At 39.3% G+C, this 20,909-nt stretch overlaps 1 long non-coding RNA gene across 1 annotated transcript; it reads left to right on the top strand.

The window, feature by feature from the left end:
• The first annotated feature begins 667 nt into the window (after nucleotides 1-667).
• LOC149130989 (uncharacterized) lies at nucleotides 668-12,977 on the top strand. Its single transcript, XR_016238554.1, has 3 exons — nucleotides 668-1,064; nucleotides 1,895-2,969; nucleotides 12,617-12,977. It is a non-coding gene; the product is annotated as an uncharacterized LOC149130989 (long non-coding RNA).
• The last annotated feature ends 7,932 nt before the right edge of the window (nucleotides 12,978-20,909 follow it).

The following is a 20,909-nucleotide window of genomic DNA, read 5'->3' as shown; positions in this document are numbered from 1 at the left end:
TCTGTACTCCTATCGGGTACACGTTGAAGAAATCCTTTTCTGGTTGTGGTGTCATAACATCCAACAACCCAAGTTTTGCGACACATTCTTCCTCCATTGTTCTTGCTATTGAAGAACAAGCTTTCATCGAATTCCAATATATGATCCGGACCACCGAAGGGAGTTTTGTCCTGCAGCAGTTTTGCCGAACAAACATCTCTACAGAACTGGTATCACTGTACGGCAGTTTTTATATCAATGCAATTCATACTTGCAGATATCGTGACAGGCACTTCGAAAATAAAATCAAACATTATATGAAAAATTACATATAATGGCAGCTTAGAGTTTTCTGTAAATGTACCTTTCCTGATGGAAAGAGTCTTCTTTTTTTCTTTTTTACAATAAGCGCACTTTCTAATGACAAACCAGTCAGTAGAAGGACTAGAATTTTGAAAATTCATCGAATGTGTGCAAGCACACGTTTTTTCATTGGCAATATGTTTTGTCTTCAGATAATTTATAATGTTCTCTGGTGCAAGGTACAATAAAAGTTCCAATCTGGGTGTACAGAATGTAAAATAAATTCAGAAAAATAGCAACACCTGCTTCTTTTTAAAGGGTACAAATACTATTATGAAGATGATTGTGGTAACTTCTTGATCTCAGTTAGAGTTTAAGGAAATAATGTATGATGAACTTGTGCGATGTTAATCCTTCGAATTTATTTTTAATTATGATAATGACACAATGGGTTCAGTCCTTACCGCCAAAATTAATTTATCTTGCAACCCATCCCCCACATACACACACCTACACAATTTCAGAAGCATAGCAACAGACAACAGTTGCTTCTTGTTATGAAGAAGGTGATGATGATGATGATGATGATTGTTGCTGATGGGATGGTTCACACACACACACACACACATCTACACAGACGCACGTACACAAACATAGATGAAGTCCCATTTTGGAAGTATGTTAAGTTTTTTAGTAGACGTATGACGGAGAATTATTCGTGTTTGCTTCTATGAGAAACGCTAACCTTTAAAGCAATAAAACAAGACCGATGTATACAACAGGTATGTATAACATGCTGTTTCACTTCTATTTCAGCCGTTCCCTTTTTTGGGAGCTGTAGAGATTGTTGCGCTCGCGCACCCTTTATTGCTGAGTAGCGGGGTGGGGGGATGCGTGGATCAATTTTGGAGTTTTTCAGGGTGCATATATTCCTTATGCATTCCAAAACCGAGTTTCAAAAGATTCAGTACTATTTTCACCACTAACTAAACTTTATTTTCATTGACATTTGAATAACAAAAATTTTAAATTATAATCTTTTCCATAAGTCATCTATCGTAAACATTTATACGACAACCATGACAACGTCACATTTTCTAAATGAGTGTAGGCGGTGAGCTGGCAGAAACGTTAGCACGCCGGGCGAAATGCTTAGCGGTATTTCGTCTGTCTTTATGTTCTGAGTTCAAATTTACCGAGGTCGACTTTGCCTTTCGGGGGTCGATTAATTAAGTACCAGTTATGCACTGGGTCGATGTAATCGACTTAATCCCCTTGTCTGTCTTTGTTTGTCCCCTCTATGTTTAGCCCCTTGTGGGCAATAAAGAAATAAGAAACGTTAGCACACCGGGCGAAATGCTTAGCGGTATTTCGTCTGTCTTTACTTTCTGAGTTCAGATTTCGCCGAGGTCAACTTTGCCTTTCATCCTTTCGTGGTCGATAATTTAAGTACCAGTTGCATACTGGGTCGATATAATCGACTGGCCCCCTCTCCAAAAATTTCGGGCCTTGTGTCGAGAGTAGAAAAGATTTTCTATATGAGTGTGTACCCTAAAAGACATCCATCATCACCTTCACTCACTCTATCTCTCTCCCTTTCTCTCTCACACAGGTGTACGTACAGACATACAAAATCCTAATTTTGCTCTAACATCATGACTCTATGCAACTGTTGCAATATCACTCTTTATGAAGGAAAACCACCAAAATGTGATCGGAGGAGATGGGGTTGAAACTGAGATTGATGAAACTGTTCTGGTCCATTGAAAATATCAATGGAGCAGAATAATGAAAACGGTTTGGCTTTTTGGTGGACTGGAACTCTTGACGAAGAGAGTGTTTATGGCCCCACTTTTGACCGAATGTGGTGAGGGCAACAGAAGGGATGCTGACACCCTCATTCCTATCATTAGACATTACGTCAGGCCGGAACAATAATTTATAGTGACTGTTCGCGTGCGTACAGTAACTTTTGCAGCATGGGCTATACACACTATCAGGTTACTGAACACTTTGTGGACCCCCATAACCCAGCTATTCACATTCAGAATATTGAGCATTTATGGGGAAGCTGGAAAAAGTGCTTTGTTTGTCCCGGAATGAGACCGAAGTATCTCAAACAGTATGTCGCCAACTCAGCGACTTCATAAGTTTCTTTTAGAAGCTGGAAGACTTTTGCCATGTTTCTGAGGACACGGAAGAATTGGTTCTTGATGTTCAACCACCCTTAACTTTTTTCTTTCAGGAAACGATATTCAACACCCATATTTATGAAACCATTTGGATAAATTTTTACAAGTGCTTCTCCACGCAGTTCATAAAAAATAATAACCGTCGGATTTCTCGCGTGTAATCACCTACCTTGACCTCCTAATGTGCCGCAAACCCCTTATTTTTCTTTGAAAAAAGGATGGGGTAGGAAACTGGAACCCCACCTCTCTGAAAATATTTGAAAATGTGCATAAATACGATATATATTGTACAGGCCAAAACAAAAAACAATACATAAATGACAAAACATACCTTTACTAACTAACTTTCTCCAGCCGAATTCGAAGCGGATTGGTTCCCTCTTAAGACTTTGGCACAAAAAAAATTGCTAAAGGGAAGTGGAAAGACATTTCAAAACTGTTTTGCAGCTTAGGACTTATATATCCTGGGATCTATATATCCAGTAATTTTAGCAGGTAGGTAAAAGATATTGTTTTAATACACTTTGACTTCTTTCATACAAACACTAACGTTTTTTTTGTGTCCAGACATCGTTAATACTAATTTTTATAACTTCAGCATCCGTTTATTGTTCTTTTCAAACTTCTTTGACGTTTCAATCAAATGTAACCTACACTCTAGAAAAATGTATTTCTGCAAAATGTCATCTTAAAATATGTGTAAAGAAGGGGGGGGGGGGCTGATGCAGTTTCGCACCTTTAAAAGTGCATTTAAAAAAAAAGATTTCTTCGGAAACGTATCTATATATATATATATGTGTGTGTGTGTGTGTGTGTGTACGTGTGTGTATATACGTGTGTGTGTGTATATATATGTTTGTATGTGTGTTTATATATGTATACATATCTATATGTATATATGTAGATATATATGTATCTATCTATCTCTATATATACTGTAAATTTTAGAGGTAATACTTGATAAGTGTAAGCACCTGTATATGCCGGATGGTGGCAGAGGTGAAAGAATATATTAAAGGTAAATTGAAAATACGTGTACCGCGATATCCTTTGGTGTTCTGTTTTCAATTTACGTTTAATATATTCTCTCTCTGTATAGATGAAGAGAGAGAAAGTAATAACGAATGAATGGAGAATAACGACGGGAGGGTTAAAAAAAGTGTCAAAATAATCGAAGATAAAATGAAACAAAAATGAAGCCAAAACATTAAGAATTATTGGAAGTGGGTAGAAAAAACATTCCGTTGTGAAAGTTGAATGTGATTTCGAAATATAACGAGGAAAAATTCGGATCTTGTGAATTTTCCGAAGTCCTCTCTCCATCCCCTTGTAAAAGATTTTCCCCACAAATTTCTTTATAATCGTAATGTATGCCGTTTGAAAGGTATTTCTATAAAATTTCATTGAAAAAAAACCCATTTTCCTAGAAGCTACGAGGGAAAAGCTCGGATCTTGTGAATTTTCCGAAGTCCTCTCCCCACCCCCTTGTAAGAGATTTTCCCCACAAATTTCTTTATAATCGTAATGTATGCCGTTTGAAAGGTATTTCTATAAAATTTCATTGAAAAAAAACCCATTTTCCTAGAAGCTACGAGGGAAAAGCTCGGATCTTGTGAATTTTCCGAAGTCCTCTCCCCACCCCCTTGTAAGAGATTTTCCCCACAAATTTCTTTATAATCGTAATGTATGCCGTTTGAAAGGTATTTCTATAAAATTTCATTGAAAAAAACCCCATTTTCCAAGAAGCTACGAGGGAAAAGCTCGGATCTTGTGAATTTTCCGAAATCCTCTCCCCACCCCCTTGAAAAAGATTTTCCCCACAAATTTCTTTATAATCGTAATGTATGCCGTTTGAAAGGTATTTCTATAAAATTTCATTGACCCCCCCCCCCATTTTCCTAAAAGTTACGAGGGAAAATCTCGGATCTTGTGAATTTTCCGAAGTCCTCTCCCCAACCTCTCATTGCTTTGCGCGCATTTTTTCTTTTCATATTCGTTCCCTACACACTGTTTTACACCCATTCCAGTATATTTTTTGGATTTTCATTTCCTGCATCAAGATGTAAACATTAACCCAATTCTCAACTAAATTGCAATCTGTTTATAGTTTTAAAGAGGACACCTCCTCGGCTACACTTTGGCATAAATAGTGTGAGATTTGGTTCAGTAAAAAAAAAGTTACATCAAAATATGTCAGACCTCAAGGTGCGAGGGGGGGGGGTACGGCAGCAAGGTACCTATTCATCTTCAATTAACATAGATTTTTTTAATTTTAAAATAAAAGTATACTTTTCTTAGGCTTAAATGATAGAAAAATGCATGAGGAATTCAGAATCGTTAGTGGCATTGAACAAAAATTAGTAGAAAAAGAGTTATGAGGTAAAATGTCACGAAATTTAAAGTCAGGAAGTAAGTAAGGGAGTGACGCCCCAAGCAATAGGAATATATTTCTAAAATGAATACTTATATTCTAAGGCAGTGAGCTGGCAAAAATGTTCACATGCCAGCCAAAATATTTAATGGTACTTCGTGTGTCTTTTCATTTGAGTTTAAATTCCGCCAAGGTCAACTTTGCCTTTTATCCATTCCGGATCTATTCAATTTTGATGTACTGATTATTTAATTATTTTTTTAAACTAAATAGTTTGAAACTTCCGATACTGGTAGAATGTGTCACATAGAACAGGGTTTACTCTTAATGTTTTTGACAAAATTCTGTATTTTAGAAGTTATTTCGTCAGAAGTTACAGAGTGACAATGGACAAATTCGTGTTTGGTAAGCGCCAGTACACGAAACTCTCAGCTTTTGACTTACTCTCTAACTTCTGCCGATGATATATACTCTTTTACTTGTTTCAGTCATTTGACTGTGACCATGCTGGAGCACTGCCTTTAGTTGAAGAAATCGACCCCAGGACTTATTCTTTGTAAGCCTAGTACTTATTCTATTAGTCTCTTTTGCCGAACCGCTAAGTTACGGGGACGTAAACACACCAGCATTCGTTGTCAAGTGATGTTGGGGGACAAACACAGACACACAAACTTATACACACACATACATATATATACATATATACAACAGGCTTCTTTCAGTTTCCGTCTACCAAATCCACTCACAAGCCTTTGGTCGGCCTGAGGCTATAGTAGAAGACACTTGCCCAAGGTGCCACACAGTGGGACTGAACCCGGAACCATGTGGTTGGTAAGCAAGCTACTTACCACACAGCCACTGAAAAAATCTCATCACGTAATTGAACCAGCTCGCCACCTTAGAATATACACGCTAAATATAGCAGTCAAAGTATCCCCGTACCTAAATTACATGCCCATTGTGCGTAATGTCCTAGACGGTTTGCTGAAGGTTGGAATGTCTTTGATAATAGGTTTGCAGTACCAGGGATGATCTGAGGCTAAATAACAACATTATGGTAAATTTCTATATTAACACCCGTACGATTTTCACTAAGGAAAAAAAACAACAAAACCCTGACCTCCTAATATGCTGCAAATCCCTTATTTTGGTTCGGACAAAATGGTGGGGGGAGTCCCTCCCCCGCAATCCCAGAATTATTGGAAATTTTTATTTTTCATTGAATGAATTCCTGTGACCTAATATTGCAAAATTAGGTTACTTAAGGTGAGCCTGGTACCTGATGCGTTTGGGGTTTTGTTGTTTATAACTTTTGGTGAACCATGGTACAGCCAACAACATGGTACAAATCCCTGCCATTAATTTGGTGTGGATGGGTAATATCAAATAATTCAATCACAACATATATTTAAATTAAACATGAAAAAAATTGAAATATTTTCATCACTTACATGGAAAAATTGAAATATTATCTTTCAGTATTTTATAAGGTAAAATCTTAAATTATTAATTGACACATTATTAATTATCATATAATAGCTATACCTGGAAAAATCATGGATTACATGGAAAAATGCGAGCATGAAAAGTAATATTTTAAAGATTATAAACCTGGAAAAGTAGAGGATAAGTTATTACACCTGGAAAAATATAGGACAAGCTATTACTTCTAGTAAAGTAAAGAATAAGAAACTTTTTACTTAAAATATTGCAGCTAAAATTAAAATTTGAATATTAAAACTTATTTTATTATAGTTTACAAATAACACTATAACTTATTTAAGTAGAATTTGGCTAATTTACTACCTTCAATACAGAAAAAAGTGACTAATTAGACAAACTTACAAATTTGCTGAAAAGTTTAGCACAATAGATTTAAAAGATGAGAACTGTAAAGAGGGATAAATTAGAAGAACTAGCATTCTTTGCTGCAATATTTTAAGTAAAAAGTTTCTTATTCTTTACTAGAAGTAATAGCTTGTCCTATACTTTTACAGGTGTAATAGCTTGTCCTGTACTTTTCTAGGTTTATAATCTTAAGAATATTACTTTTCATGCTCGCATTTCTCCATGTAATATTATTACAATATGGCCATAAAATTGTTGATAAAAATATAAATCATCTCTTTTACATGGATGATTTAAAGCTCTTTGTAAAAAAATGACCAACAACTACAGGGCTTACTAGCAATTGTTAAACAATTCAGCGATGACATCAGGATAGAATTTGGATTAGATAAGTGTGCAAAAGCTACCTTTATCAGAGGAGAAATAATAGAAACATCCAACGTTAATCTTGACCAACAGAATGTCATAAAGGAATTAGAACCAGTGGAGAGCTACAAATACCGAAGTGTAGTTGAAGGTGATGGAATCAAACATTCAATGATGAGGGAAAGGATCAGAAAAGAAGGGCAGTTCTCAAGACAGAGCTGATTGAAAGAAACAGGATCGAAGCGATCAATACTTTAGCCATACCGGTTGTTAGTTACAGTTTCAATATCGTTAACTGGTCAATTACTGAAATCTGTAATCTTGACAGAAAAATATGAAAATTATTGACAATGCATAGAACGCACCACCCTAAGGCAGATGTAGAACGACTTTACTTTCCAAGAAAAGAGGGTGGCTGTGGATTTTTACAACTGGAATTAACAATGAAGATTGCTGTAATTAACCTAAACACCTACCTGAAAAACTCTGGTGACTGGATGTTAAAACTCGTCTCAAAACATGAAAACAAGAAAGCATCATACTCAGTAACAAAACAGGTAAAGAAATATCTGAGTGAATTCCAAATACAACAGAATTAGATGTACTGGAAACAAGTACAGAAAAAGCTAAGCATATGAAAACCCATGCTGAAACTGTTGTCGTAGATATTCTTACAGATAAATGGCAAGAAAAACCTCTCAATGGCAAATACCCAAAGAGAGCTAATGATGCTGATGTTGACAAAGCCCTTACCCATCAATGGTTGGTGTCTTCTGGTTTAAAATCAGAGACAGGAGGGTTTATCATAGCAGCCCAAGATCAATGCCTACCTATAAGAAGCTACCAGGTCAAAATCTTAAAGAATGGCAGTAGCTCAACATATCATGTTTGTAAACAACAAAGTGAAACCATGGATCATGTTGCCTCCATGTGCAGTCTTCTTGCTCCCACGTATTTCAACAGGCATGATAAGAGCTGCACAGTATATTCACTGGGTAATTTGCAGAGAGAGAGAGAGAGAGAGAGAGAGACACACACACGCACGTACGCTAACTTGAAAAGAACTTCCCTGATTCAATCGTGCTCTCTCTGTCTCTTTCGCTTTTGTGCCGACTGCAAGAGATCCCCTTTCCACCTACCCCACATATAAAAAAAAAAAAAAATTTTTTTTTTTTTACAGAAAGCGACGATCTTCTTCAGAAACAAACAAATACCACTTGCTTTAAGAAGTGATATATATTGTGCTCATATCGAAGGATCACCAGATCTTGAAATAGAAATTAGCAAAATGTGGAACCTGAAGACTAAAACACTACCTGTTGTCATAGGTGCTCTAGGAATGATAGCAAAAGGAGCTGATTGCTACCTAACTCAGATACCAGGAAATCCAAAAAATGGCAGAAATTCAAAAGATAGTGCTCATCGGAACTGCCCATATCCTATGTAAAATACTGACTATGTAATCTCAAATTTTAAAACAAACACATAATTTTCTTATGGTTTCTTAAACATTCTTTAGAACAACACTACGTACAAAACCAAATATATGGCACCCTAGGCATAACACCAACATGAACTGCTAACTTGTTGTCTTTTGAAGTCTCTGGGTGAGACTTGGAGTCAACTTGTACGAATACAAAGCAAAAGTCGTTCCTTAGGACTCTGGTTGCGACCCAGTCGGAAGATGAAATAAAATGCAAATTAATCGGGAAAAAATAATAATGAAAATACAAAACCAAAGAAACAAAAGGCATCGGAGGGGCGATGCATACCCTGCGCACACACAAGGATAGAATAAAATTTAATTTAATAAATATATTCTCAGACGAATTTATAGTTCAACAAAATGACACCAAGAGTTATTTCCCCTGCCTATCGTTTATGCATATGGTGTTGTTGGTACTCCGTCGCTTACGACGTCAAAGGTTCCAGTTGATCCGATCAACGGAACAGCCTGCTCGTGAAATTAACGTGCAAGTGGCTGAGCACTCCACAGACACGTGTACTCTTAACGTAGTTCTCGGGGAGATTCAGCGTGACACAGTGCGACAAGGCTGACCATTACAGGAAGTAAGAGTGAGAGAAAGTTGTGGTGGAAGAGTACAGCAGGGTTCGCCACCATCCCCTGCCGGAGCCTCGTGGAGCTTTAGGTGTTTTCGCTCAATAAACACTCACAACGCCCGGTCTGGGAATCGAAACCGCGATCCTATGACCGCGTGTCCGCTGTCCTAACCACTGGGCCATTGCGCCTCCACAATGCATATGTAACGAAGGAAGAAAAAACAACAACATTTTGATTCACCCGTCCGCCTGTTTTGAAGATAATCAAACCAAAATAATGAGTTCAACCTACTCACCCAATGGGTCTTTTTGCCATATTCGGCGAAAATCCATTTTCCAATAATTTTGCAGACACACAAACAGACTAAGACGAGTGGCTACAACACCCTGCTTTCGCTTACGCGCCCAGGGTAATAATAATAATGATAGTAATAAATAGTACAAACATGAACCTAGTATAGCGCTAGAAAGTAAGAACTGTAAGGTGTTGTGGGATTCTAACATTGAGACTGACAGTATGATAGAAGCTAGAAGGCCTGGTTTAGTAGTGGTAGTAGTAGTAGTAGAAGTAGACGAAGAGAATAGAAAATGCCAGATAATTGACTGTACAGTCCCAAATTACGAGAAAGTCAATATGAGAGGTATAGAGAAAATAGCAAAATACCAGGACCAAGCTATTGAGTTACAGAGGCTATTGAAAAGCAGGTAAAATGTATCCTTGTAGATATAGGTGCATTATGAACTCTCCCTAAAGGTTTGAATAGATGAATAGAGGAAATAGGCATAAAACCTAGTTTAGTGCAGCTTCAGAAAACAGTGTTGTTAGGGATAGCTAGGGTATTTTAGGAGGGTTCTTGGCATCTAAGGTTACTCGTTGTAGTCTGATGTTAGAAATTTTTATTTCCCAACACCGACCCCAGTGTTTCACTGGTACTTATCCAATCGACTCCGAAAAGATGAAAGGCAAAGTTGACTTCGGCGGAATTTCAACTCAGAACGTAGGACTGGCGAAATACCACTAAGCATTTCGTCCGGCGTGTTAACGATTCTTCAAGCTGGTCGCCTTAATAATAATAATAATAATAATAATAATAAATGAAATTAGAATAAAGTGTCTAGTAGAACTGTTACAAAAGGTTTACCTCCTTGGCATGGCCCAAATTACAAGAGAGTATTAGATAGTTGAAAAGAACAGACAACATGGTACTGTAGGCTGCAGATAGCAAGGCCGAAAGGGCTTTTGTTTTGTTACTTTCTTTTGCATAATTGTTGTAAATGATTGTCCCTGTCAAACAACCAGTATTATTCGAAAGAAAAAAAAAGAAAAAAAGGAATATATATATATATACACATATACATATATATATATGAAATTAATATAAGCAGAAGTTTGCAATGTTTTACCAAATAGGAGAATTATGATTGTCACTAGCAATGTAGGTGTTTCTAACACCCCAGTCACACACACACACACACACACATGTACACACACACACACATGTACACACACACATGCACACACACACATGCACACACACACACACACACACACACACACACATACAAATACACCTAGAGTATTATATTGGGTCATCCCATAAATAAGGCAGTTTTTTCAATTGTGTGAACTAAAAGTAGGAAGGGGATGGGATAAACTATCCGCATCAACTTACTATAAAAGCAGGTAGTAGTTTTAGCTGCTTATTTTTTCAAAGCTACAAACGAACATATTCGGCATATTTTGCTTTTTGAGTTCATTACAGCAACAATGCAATGGAAAGCCAGTGTCAACGGTAGTTCCAGAAATTCCAAGCTGGAAACTACAGCCTAGAAGATGAACTTCGTCCAGGAAGATCTCTAGAGCTTGACGAGGATGTCCTGCAAATTCTGGTGGAACAAAATCCCACCGTAATTATTGAAGAACTAGTAGAGAAGCTTGGATTTGGTCATTCAACCATTCATCGACACCTGCGTGCCGTCGAGAAAGTCAGCAAATTGGGTCAATGGGTTCCTCACGCACAGGGAGTGAATGTATGCTCTTATTTGCTGCCATGTTTCACGAATGAACCTTATTGGACCGAAAATTGCCTGGTGACAAGAAATGAATTCTCTATGAAAATGTCAAGTGCCAAAGATAGTGGATATGGAAAGGAGGCACATCGGCTCCCCAGATTAAAGAAAGTATTTACCCACGTAAAGTGTTGTTATCTGTTTGGTGGGATATGAAAAGTTGAGTTCACTTTCAACTTTTAAACCCAAACCAAACGATAACAAAGAAGATCTACTGCGAGCAGCTTAAGTCAGCGCTAGAAGAAAAACGACCATCTTTGCATCCAAGACGAAAGGTGTTTTTCCATCAGAATAATGCTCGGCCACATAGAGTGAGGATGACATTCCAAAGGCTGGAGCAGTTTGAATGGGAAACGATGGCCCCACTCACCATATTCGCCGGATATTTCCCCATCTGATTATCATTTATTCCGTAGTCCAAAACTATTTGGACGGAAAAAATATGAATTCTGTAGACGAGGTCAGAACAATACTGGAGGAATATTTTTCATCACGGACAAGTGAATTTTGGAAGAGGGGCCTTGCATGTCGACCAGATAGATGGAAGAGCATTGTAGAAAATGAAAGAGAGCATATTTTAGGTTAAAAAAGAACTTTGTTTATCTTTATTTTTCAACATAAAAGAAATATATTAAAAAAACCCATTATTTATGAGATGAGCCAGTATGTACATAGACTACCGTGGAGGCGCAATGGCCCAGTAGTTAGGGCAGCGGACACGCGGTCATAGGATCGCGGTTTCGATTCCCAGACCGGGCGTTGTGAGTGTTTATTGAGCGAAAACACCTAAAAGCTCCACGAGGCTCCGGCAGGGGATGGTGGCGAACCCTGCTGTACTCTTTCACCACAACTTTCTCTCACTCTTACTTCCTGTTTCTGTTATGCCTGTAATTCAAAGGGTCAGCCTTGTCACGCTGAATGTCCCCGAGAACTACGTTAAGGGTACACGTGTCTGTGGAGTGCTCAGCCACTTGCACGTTAATTTCACGAGCAGGCTGTTCCGTTGATCGGATCAACTGGAACCCTCGACGTCGTAAGCGACGGAGTGCCCACAACAACATAGACTACCGCGTGCCCTCATCATCACTTCCTCTTCTTTTATATAGACCTACTCTATTTGCTGGTATAAAAGGCGCATGGGCATATTAAACGCTCTCCGATTTCAGCTGTGCATATTCAGGAAAAAAATTAGTGTTAGAGACAAAATTAGCTGATGAGGGGGGGGGGGCCTAAATTCGCATTTAGGGTCCGGGATGACATTTATTTGGTAAAAAGTGTATTTTTAGCCACCGTATACGGTAACATAATCATGCCACTGTTATTTTTTTGCAAGTTTTGTAAGTTATCTCCCTTGCCAAATTACCCCCCCCCCAGCAGTCGTTCTCAAGTTACCTCCCCTTTTTGATTGTGTTATTTTCTTTTTTAGTGGCTGTTCATAAACGCACAACCGACTAACTTGTTGCTATATTTGGGTATATTATTTTGTCATCGTCGTCATCAACATCATCATCGTCATCATTCAACGTCCATGTTCCATGCTGCCCTAAATCGGCTGGTTTGACAGGATCCGACAAATCCAAGGACTGCCTCATACTGCAGTGTCTGCTTTGGCATGGCTTCTGCAGCTGGATGTTTTTCTTAATGCATCCAACCACTTTACACATTGCACTAGGTGCTTTTTTTTTTTGTGACACCAGTACTAGTGAGGTTTCCTTGCAGACAGCAAGTCTAAGACCCCTTGGATTAAAGGTAAAGATCCCCTTCAGTCATGGATGGCCATGGGATTGCACCTAGAAAGTTCCCCCTGAGGCACAAGTCTGGGCAAGGTTGTTTGTGGAAGACCAGCAGTCGTCCATCCCTACCAGCCTCTTCTCTCCATACCATCGATGTTATAAAAAAAGGGAAAGGGAAAGGGGCTGGTACAGCTTGGCACCAATGACGTCACAACTCATTTCTACAGCTGAGTAAACTGAAGCAACGTGAAATAAAGGGTCTTGCTGAAGAACACAACACACAACCCGGTCTGGGAATCGAACTCACTACCTCATGGATGAACCATTATGCAAAATAAGTACCTGCTTAGGGCATCAAGAGAAGGAGGTGGGGCACCACAGAAATGGTAAAGGGTTTACAGCACAAAAGAAATCACCTTAAACTTGCTAAAGTAATATTCGAAGTGGTTTGTATGATTGGAAATATAATTTCAAAGTGTTCATGGTGCCATAGGGAGGATCTGATCAAAGACTCTGCAATTGAGGAAAAAAAAGTAGGAGGAAACTTTCCAAATGTTAATAAAATGGAAGGATACAAAAATAAACATTATTTTCCATCTTAGTTTTGTTTCAGTTTGAAAAATAAAAAATTACGGAGATGTACTTGCATAGCAAGTGACCTGATCTGAGATCGTGTGCTGGAACGAAAACAATTGCAGCATGGAAGGTGTTTATAAGCTATTTAAAATAACATACAAGCCGTTAGATTCACTTCAACATTTAAATTTAATTTGTCAAAATATTTTTGTCGCTTTGAGACCGCAACCTGTTCACTGACAAAATTTTGTGCTGCATCTTGGAGTTCTGTGCTGCATCTTGGAATTCCGTGGTGCATCTTGGAATTCCGTGCTGCAGCTTGGAATTTTGTCAGTGAACAGGTCGCAGTCTCAAAGTGACGAAAATATTTTGACAAATTAAATTTAAATATTGCAGTGAATCTAACGGTTTTTGTGTGTTATTTTAAATGAAAAATTATTTTATGGTTTATTAATGTTTATACTTTGAATTATATATATATCTGGAGGTGCAATGGCCCAGTGGTTAGGGCAGTGACTCGCAGTCATAGGATCGCGGTTTTGATTCCCAGACCAGATGTTGTGAGTGTTTATCAAGCAAAAACACCTAAAGCTCCACGAGGCTCCGGCAGGGGATGGTGGCGAACCCTGCTGTACTCTTTCACTACAACTTTCTCTCACTCTTACTTCCTGTTTCTGTTGTCCCTGTAATTCAAAGGGTCAGCCTTGTCACACTGTGTCACGCTGAATATCCCCGAGAACTACATTAAGAGTACATATGTCTGTGGAGTGCTCAGCCACTTGCACGTTAATTTCATGAGCAGGCTGTTCCATTCATTGGATCAACCGGAATCCTCATCGTTGTAACCGACGGAGTGCCATGTTACATATATATTGGGGCACCAAAATCTTTTACGGGGGCATCAAAATCCTTTATGTGCTTAGGACCTCTACGGATCTTAATCCAGCCCTGGCTACAACAGGGAGGGTGTTGGCTTTATGCTAGAAGGTGAGGGGTTAAAATATGAAAAGAGAGGCCTGAAGAGAGCAAGTTTGTCTGTGTATAAAGGATACAGGGTTATTCATTGTATAGAAAAGAGGGTGGAAGCCACCAAGGGTGGATTGTGGATAGAGAGAGGAGATAGAGGTGATAAGGAGTCAGGGTGGACCCTGGTGGTACAAGAACAGGGGTTGTGGATGTGTAGAAGCTGTAAGAGTATATGGGTGAAAGTGTGGGGTGGTTAAAGGTGGGGGAATGGCTGATGGCAGGAGTGGTGGTGGCGGAGGGGCTGTAGGGAGTGACAGTGGTAGTAGTGGTGGTGATAATGATGATGATAATGATGATGGTGATGATGGTGTTGATGATGTTTATGTGAATAATAGGAAGGAACAGGGACAATGGATGATGAGCATATATTGTACATGCATTCATAGAACCTTACACACACACACACACACACACGTACAAATACACCCATAGACAGAAGCATTCCATCCCCCCCCACACATACATACACACACGTACACACTCAAAAACCAAAATCATTGCCCACTACTCACTCACATGCACACACACATACACACACACGTGCGCACATATATACACACTCCTCATACGCACACACAACCACGTGTGCACACTTGTACACACTCTTCACATGCACACGCATACAACTTCCCTCACCCCACAAGCCCCCCTCCACAAGCCCCCCCCCCCTCCTTCCCTCTATATTTCTGTCCAGCCTTCAGCAAACTATGGAGTGGGAATAGATTCAGCGTCTGGGGATCCATTGTGTGGCCATGTTCTTAATTATCCAATTTGAGGGGCCAAAAAATCGTTATTTCTGCAATGGCTGTCTCTGTTGATGTGTGTTTATGGGTGCAGAATGGAGATGTTTCCTACGCTTCTTCTGATGTATAATCATATATGCATATGTGTATATATATATATATATATAAGTTTCTGTTGCTCTCCACTGTGTATGTATGTGTATATATATATATATATATATGTGTGTGTATATATATATATATATATATATACACACATATATATGTGTGTATCTATAATGTTGAAATGTGGATACGTTGGCTATGATCCTGCTTCTTTCTTTTAAAATTTTTGGCCAAATGCCAATGTGGAGAAGAATTAATATTGTTAATATTGTTTAAGAATGGGGAGGGGGGGGGGAAGAAGCAGAAGAGTCATCATCACCATCATTATCATCATCGTCGTCGTCATCATCATCAACAGCCAGTACCACCAGTAGTAGCAGCAGCAGCAGCAGCAGCAGGACCACGACCATGACCAGCGCAGCTGCCATTGTTGTCGTCATCATCATCATCATCATCACCACCACCACCACTGCCGCTGCCACCACCACCACCACCACCACCACCACCACCACCACCACCGGCATGGGTGCATTTAAACATCACTAGCGTGAGTGCATTTTACATGGTACTGGTACCTCTGAAGGACAAGCCTGTGTGTGTAGATTACCACAGTTTTACTCAGATTGATGTGTCTTCTCAAAAACAGCAAAATCGCCACAACTCCTGGTCCCTTGCCATTTTCTTAAGTGAGGCCCAGTGTCTGAAGATCCTTTCTTACCACTTTGTCTCGCGTCTTCCTGGGTCAACCCTCCTCCACAGTTAGAGCTTGGCACTTCTTTATGCACACATACACACACTCAGACATACACACCTTCACACAAACACATACACACACACACACACAGATTAACACATACACACACTCGCCCACACACACATGCACATGCACTCACACATACACACGCACACACTCATATGCACCCAGACTCACACACACACACACATTAGCATAAGCACTCACACACACACACAAACACACTCGTGCACACACACACTCACACAAACACACACAACACACACATGCACTCACCTATACACACGCACACACTCATATGCACACACACTCACACATACACACACATTAACATAAGCACTCACACACACACGCACACTCGCACATACGTACATGCACGCAAGCTTAGTTATAACCATGAAGCAAGTATGACTGTATAACAAGATAGTTTGTGATACATTTTTGCAAATTGCTGTAATACTTCACTAAGTACTCCGTTGCAGGTAGACCCCCAATCCACCCTTTTTCCAGCTGAGCATTCAAGGTGTGACACTGGGGGAAAAGAAAGTTAGGTACTCATTTTCACTAGAGCTGACTTGAGCAATGTTACAAGATGACTCTTGGTCAAAGACACACCGCACTGCCAGCTCTAAGAATTGAACCCTACACTTGGGAGTCCAACACCCTAGTTGTTAGGCTATGGGCCTGTATGTATGTATACATAGGAAGGAGAATTATATACATATATATATGAAGGAGGATTATATACATATATATATGAAGGAGGATTATATACATATATATATGAAGGAGAATTATATACATATATATATGAAGGAGGATTATATACATATATACATATATATACAAACACACACAAACACACACTCACACTCTCATATACATATATGTACATAGATATTTATACTTTTATACATACATTTATATATGTATACACATGTGTGTGCATGTATATATATATATATATATATATATATATATATATATATACACACACACACACACACACACACACACACACATTTGCATATACATATACACTAAGATATATATGTAGATACATATCTACATACATAGATATGCACACACACACATACGCACACACATATCCACACATATATATATATATATATATATATATATATATATATATATATATATATATATATATATATATATGTACAGACAAGAAAATAGATTTTATTTTGCTGCAGGAATCTTGCCAACCAGACACAAAGTCCTATTAATCAACAGAATATAACAATATTCCAGTTGTCAATATATCAGTTCCTGTAATCCCTTTATATTCTGCAGACTCTCACCAGAACACCATTCCATTATGCTTGCCTTCCTTTCTCATAATTTCATAAAATGTTTGTTTTCTTTGGACTTCATCCAAAGCAAACAACACCCTCCCCACCCTGCCACACATCTTCCCCCTTCATTCCCCTCCTATACCCCCCCCCCCAGCGTCCACCGCTCTGCTGATGGAACCTGACTCATCAAAACTCTTCAATAGTTCGCCCACCATTTTGCTACTTCTTGTAGACCCATTACATTGATCTGGTCAGTGCTGAAAGAAGTCAGGATTCAGGATTGGCAACAAGTTCTGCTTAATGACCGGAAACCCAGAGATACCATTCATCACCAAGAAACAACTGAAGATCTTTGGTATGGTGTTTCATTGCTGTCAAGAGACATGGTCTTCATCTGAAGAATCCTTCAAGAGTTGGGAATGTGGATAAATGCAGTAGAGGAGTCAAACCAATCTGGAAAGGCTAGAGCTTGAATTTACCAACATGTCACCCTCCTAGAGATTCCCTGGCCCCTCTTGGTCTATGGGAGTCATAATATGCTCGGTTGAGGACTTTGAGAAGAGGGTTAGCAGGTTCATGTAGAAGTGACTGAGGTTACCCTCAGAACCTGAGTAAGGGGTAAAGACCCCTTTTGTCATAAATGATCATGGGATTGCACCTAGAAAGCTCCCCTCTGAGGCACAAATCTGAGCAAAAGTTATTTATGGAAGACCAGCAGTCGCCCATGAATACCAGCCTCCTCTCTCCATGCCACCGATGTTATCCAAGGGAAAGGTAAAGGGGCCGATACAGCTTGGCACCTGTGATGTCGCAACTCATTTCTACAGCTGAGTGAACTTCAGTGATGAGAAATAAAGTGTCTTGCTCAAGATCACAACACACAGCCTAGTCTAGGAATTGAACTCACTACCTCAAGATTGTGAGCCCAATGCTCTAACAACTGAGCCATGCACCTTCATCCAGAGCCTGAGTAACATTGCTCTGTATGGGTAGAACTTGAGGATGGTTCCCATCAGCAGCCTGAAAGAAGAATTTATGGAGACCTGCAGGTGCTACAATACCAAGAGTTAGGTGGAAAGCTGGTAGAATTGTTAACATGCTGGATGAAATACTTCGTGGTATCTTGCCTGTTGCTACGTTCTGAGTTCAAATTCTGCTGAGGTCGACTTTACCTTTCATCCTTTCAGGGTTGATAAATTCATCCTTTCAGGGTCAATATATTAAGTACTAGTTGAGTACTTGTGGCAAAATTTGAAGCCCATTATTATCATCATCATTATTATTATTATTATTATTATTATTATTATTATTATTATTATTATTATTATTAAGGTGGTGAGCTGGCAGAATTGTTAGCACGCTAGATGAAATGCTTAGTAGCATTTCACCCGTCACTACGTTCTGAGTTCAAATTCTGCCGAGGTCGACTTTACCTTTCATCCTTTCAAGGTTGATAAAATAAGTACCAGTTAAACACTGGGGATCAACGTAATCAACTCATCCCCTCCCCTCAAATTACAGTCCTTGTGGCAAAATTTGAAACCATTATTATTATTATTTAATATTATTATTATTATTATTATTATTATTATTATTAAGGTGGTGAGCTGGCAGAATCATTAGCACACGGGACGAACTGCTTAAACAGTATTTCACCTGCAGTTATGTTCTGAGTTCAAATTCCACCAAGGTCAATTTTGCCTTTCATCTTTTCAGGGTCGATAAATTAAATACTAGTAAAAGACTGGGGTCAATGCAAACAGTTAGTCCCCTCCTACGAAAATTTCAGGGTTTGTGCCTTTTGTAGAAAGGATTATTATTATTTTTTTTTGTTAATCCCCAGGACTCATGACCGGGTTTCTATTTTATATATAAATGATGGAGATCACAACATTGGCCCCTCAATGGAACACTGGCCTGATGTAGGGTTTAAGGCCTGCAATTCTGAGGTGGGTGTGAGTGAGGGCAAGTCAATTACATCAACCCCACTCAGTACTTGATTGGTATTTTATTTTATCGACCTCTGAAAAGGTGAAAGACAAAGTTGATCTGGGTGGGATTTGAACCCAGAATGTAGAGAACCAGAAGAAAATACTGCTAAGCATTTCATCCTATGTGCTACCAATTCTGTCTGCTTATCACCGTGTTATACCAAGGGAACTCATCATCGTCACCGTCATCATTGTCGTTGTCATCATCATCATCATCGTCGTCGTTGTCATCGTCGTCGTTGTCATCGTCGTCGTTGTCATCGTCGTCGTTGTCATCGTCGTCGTTGTCATCGTCGTCATCATTTAACATCTGTTGTCCATGCTGGCATGGGTTGGACAGTTTGACCAGAACTCGCAAGCTGGGGAGCTGCAGCAGACTCCAGTCTGATTTGACATTGGGTGTGTGTGTGTGTGTGTATATGTGTGTGTGGTTGTGTGTCTGTATTCGTTTGGGAGGTGAATGGTCGCCCTGAACGAGGTTGGCAACAAGCGACCATTCCTGAAATGTAAAAACCACTCATAAACCTGTGTTTTACTCATGGCAGCATCCTTGTAAGTTGTTTGAAGCATGGCAACTATTTCAGCCACCATTTTCCCCAGCAGAAAACAGAATTTCATGGAAGCACACTGTCCCTTCCTTTCAGCCATTGCAAAAAGTTGATGAACAGGGGAGAAACACTGCAAAACAAAGATACACTATGTGGTAGTATGACGACACTTGAAGATGCCGGTTGGCAGACTGATGCCTGAGGGTTGCATCAAGTGATCTGAACTACAATGGGCTTGTTCTACAGATATCGTTTCTGGTTACTTTTGGGTACCCCCTCATGTGTACATGTGTGTGTCTGATCAGTAGCTGTCTGTCTGTTCTGTGTATATGTACATTAATGTGTCATCATATTTGTATGCATGTACATCTGTGTGTGTTTGTGTGTGTGTGTGTGTGTGTGTGAGTATCTGTGTGTGTGTGTGTGTGTGTGTGTGAGTATCTGTGTGTGTATGTGTGTGAGTATTTATGTTTGTGTGTGTCTGCATATATGCGTGGCTGAACACGTGTCCTTGGGTGTGTGTGTGTATGTACCTGTGTTGTGTACAAGTGTGTGTCTATACAAGTATGTACATATGTGTGTGTACATGAGTGTATCTGCATGTAAGTGTGTCAGCATTTATGTGTGTGTATATGTGTGTCTATCTGTGTGTGTGTGTATGTGTGTCTATCTGTGTCTCCATATCTGCGTGTGTGTGTGAGTGTGTATGTGTGTCTATCTGTGTGAGTGTGTGTATATATGTTAGCCCATATTTATGTGTGTGTATAAGGGTGTCTACCTTTGTGTGTGTTCCTATATCTGTGTGTGTGTGTGTGTGTGTGTTTGTCCACATCTGTGTGCATATATATATGTGTCCGTCTTTGAGTGCGTATCCATATCTATGTGTGTGCATCATGTGTATATGTGTGTGGGGGGGGGGGGGCGTTC

The sequence above is a fragment of the Octopus bimaculoides genome, chromosome 26 (genome assembly GCF_046866305.1).
Source record: "Octopus bimaculoides isolate indiv1 chromosome 26, ASM4686630v1, whole genome shotgun sequence".
Lineage (NCBI taxonomy): Eukaryota > Metazoa > Mollusca > Cephalopoda > Octopoda > Octopodidae > Octopus > Octopus bimaculoides.
This window is presented reverse-complemented; position numbering and strand designations above follow the sequence as displayed.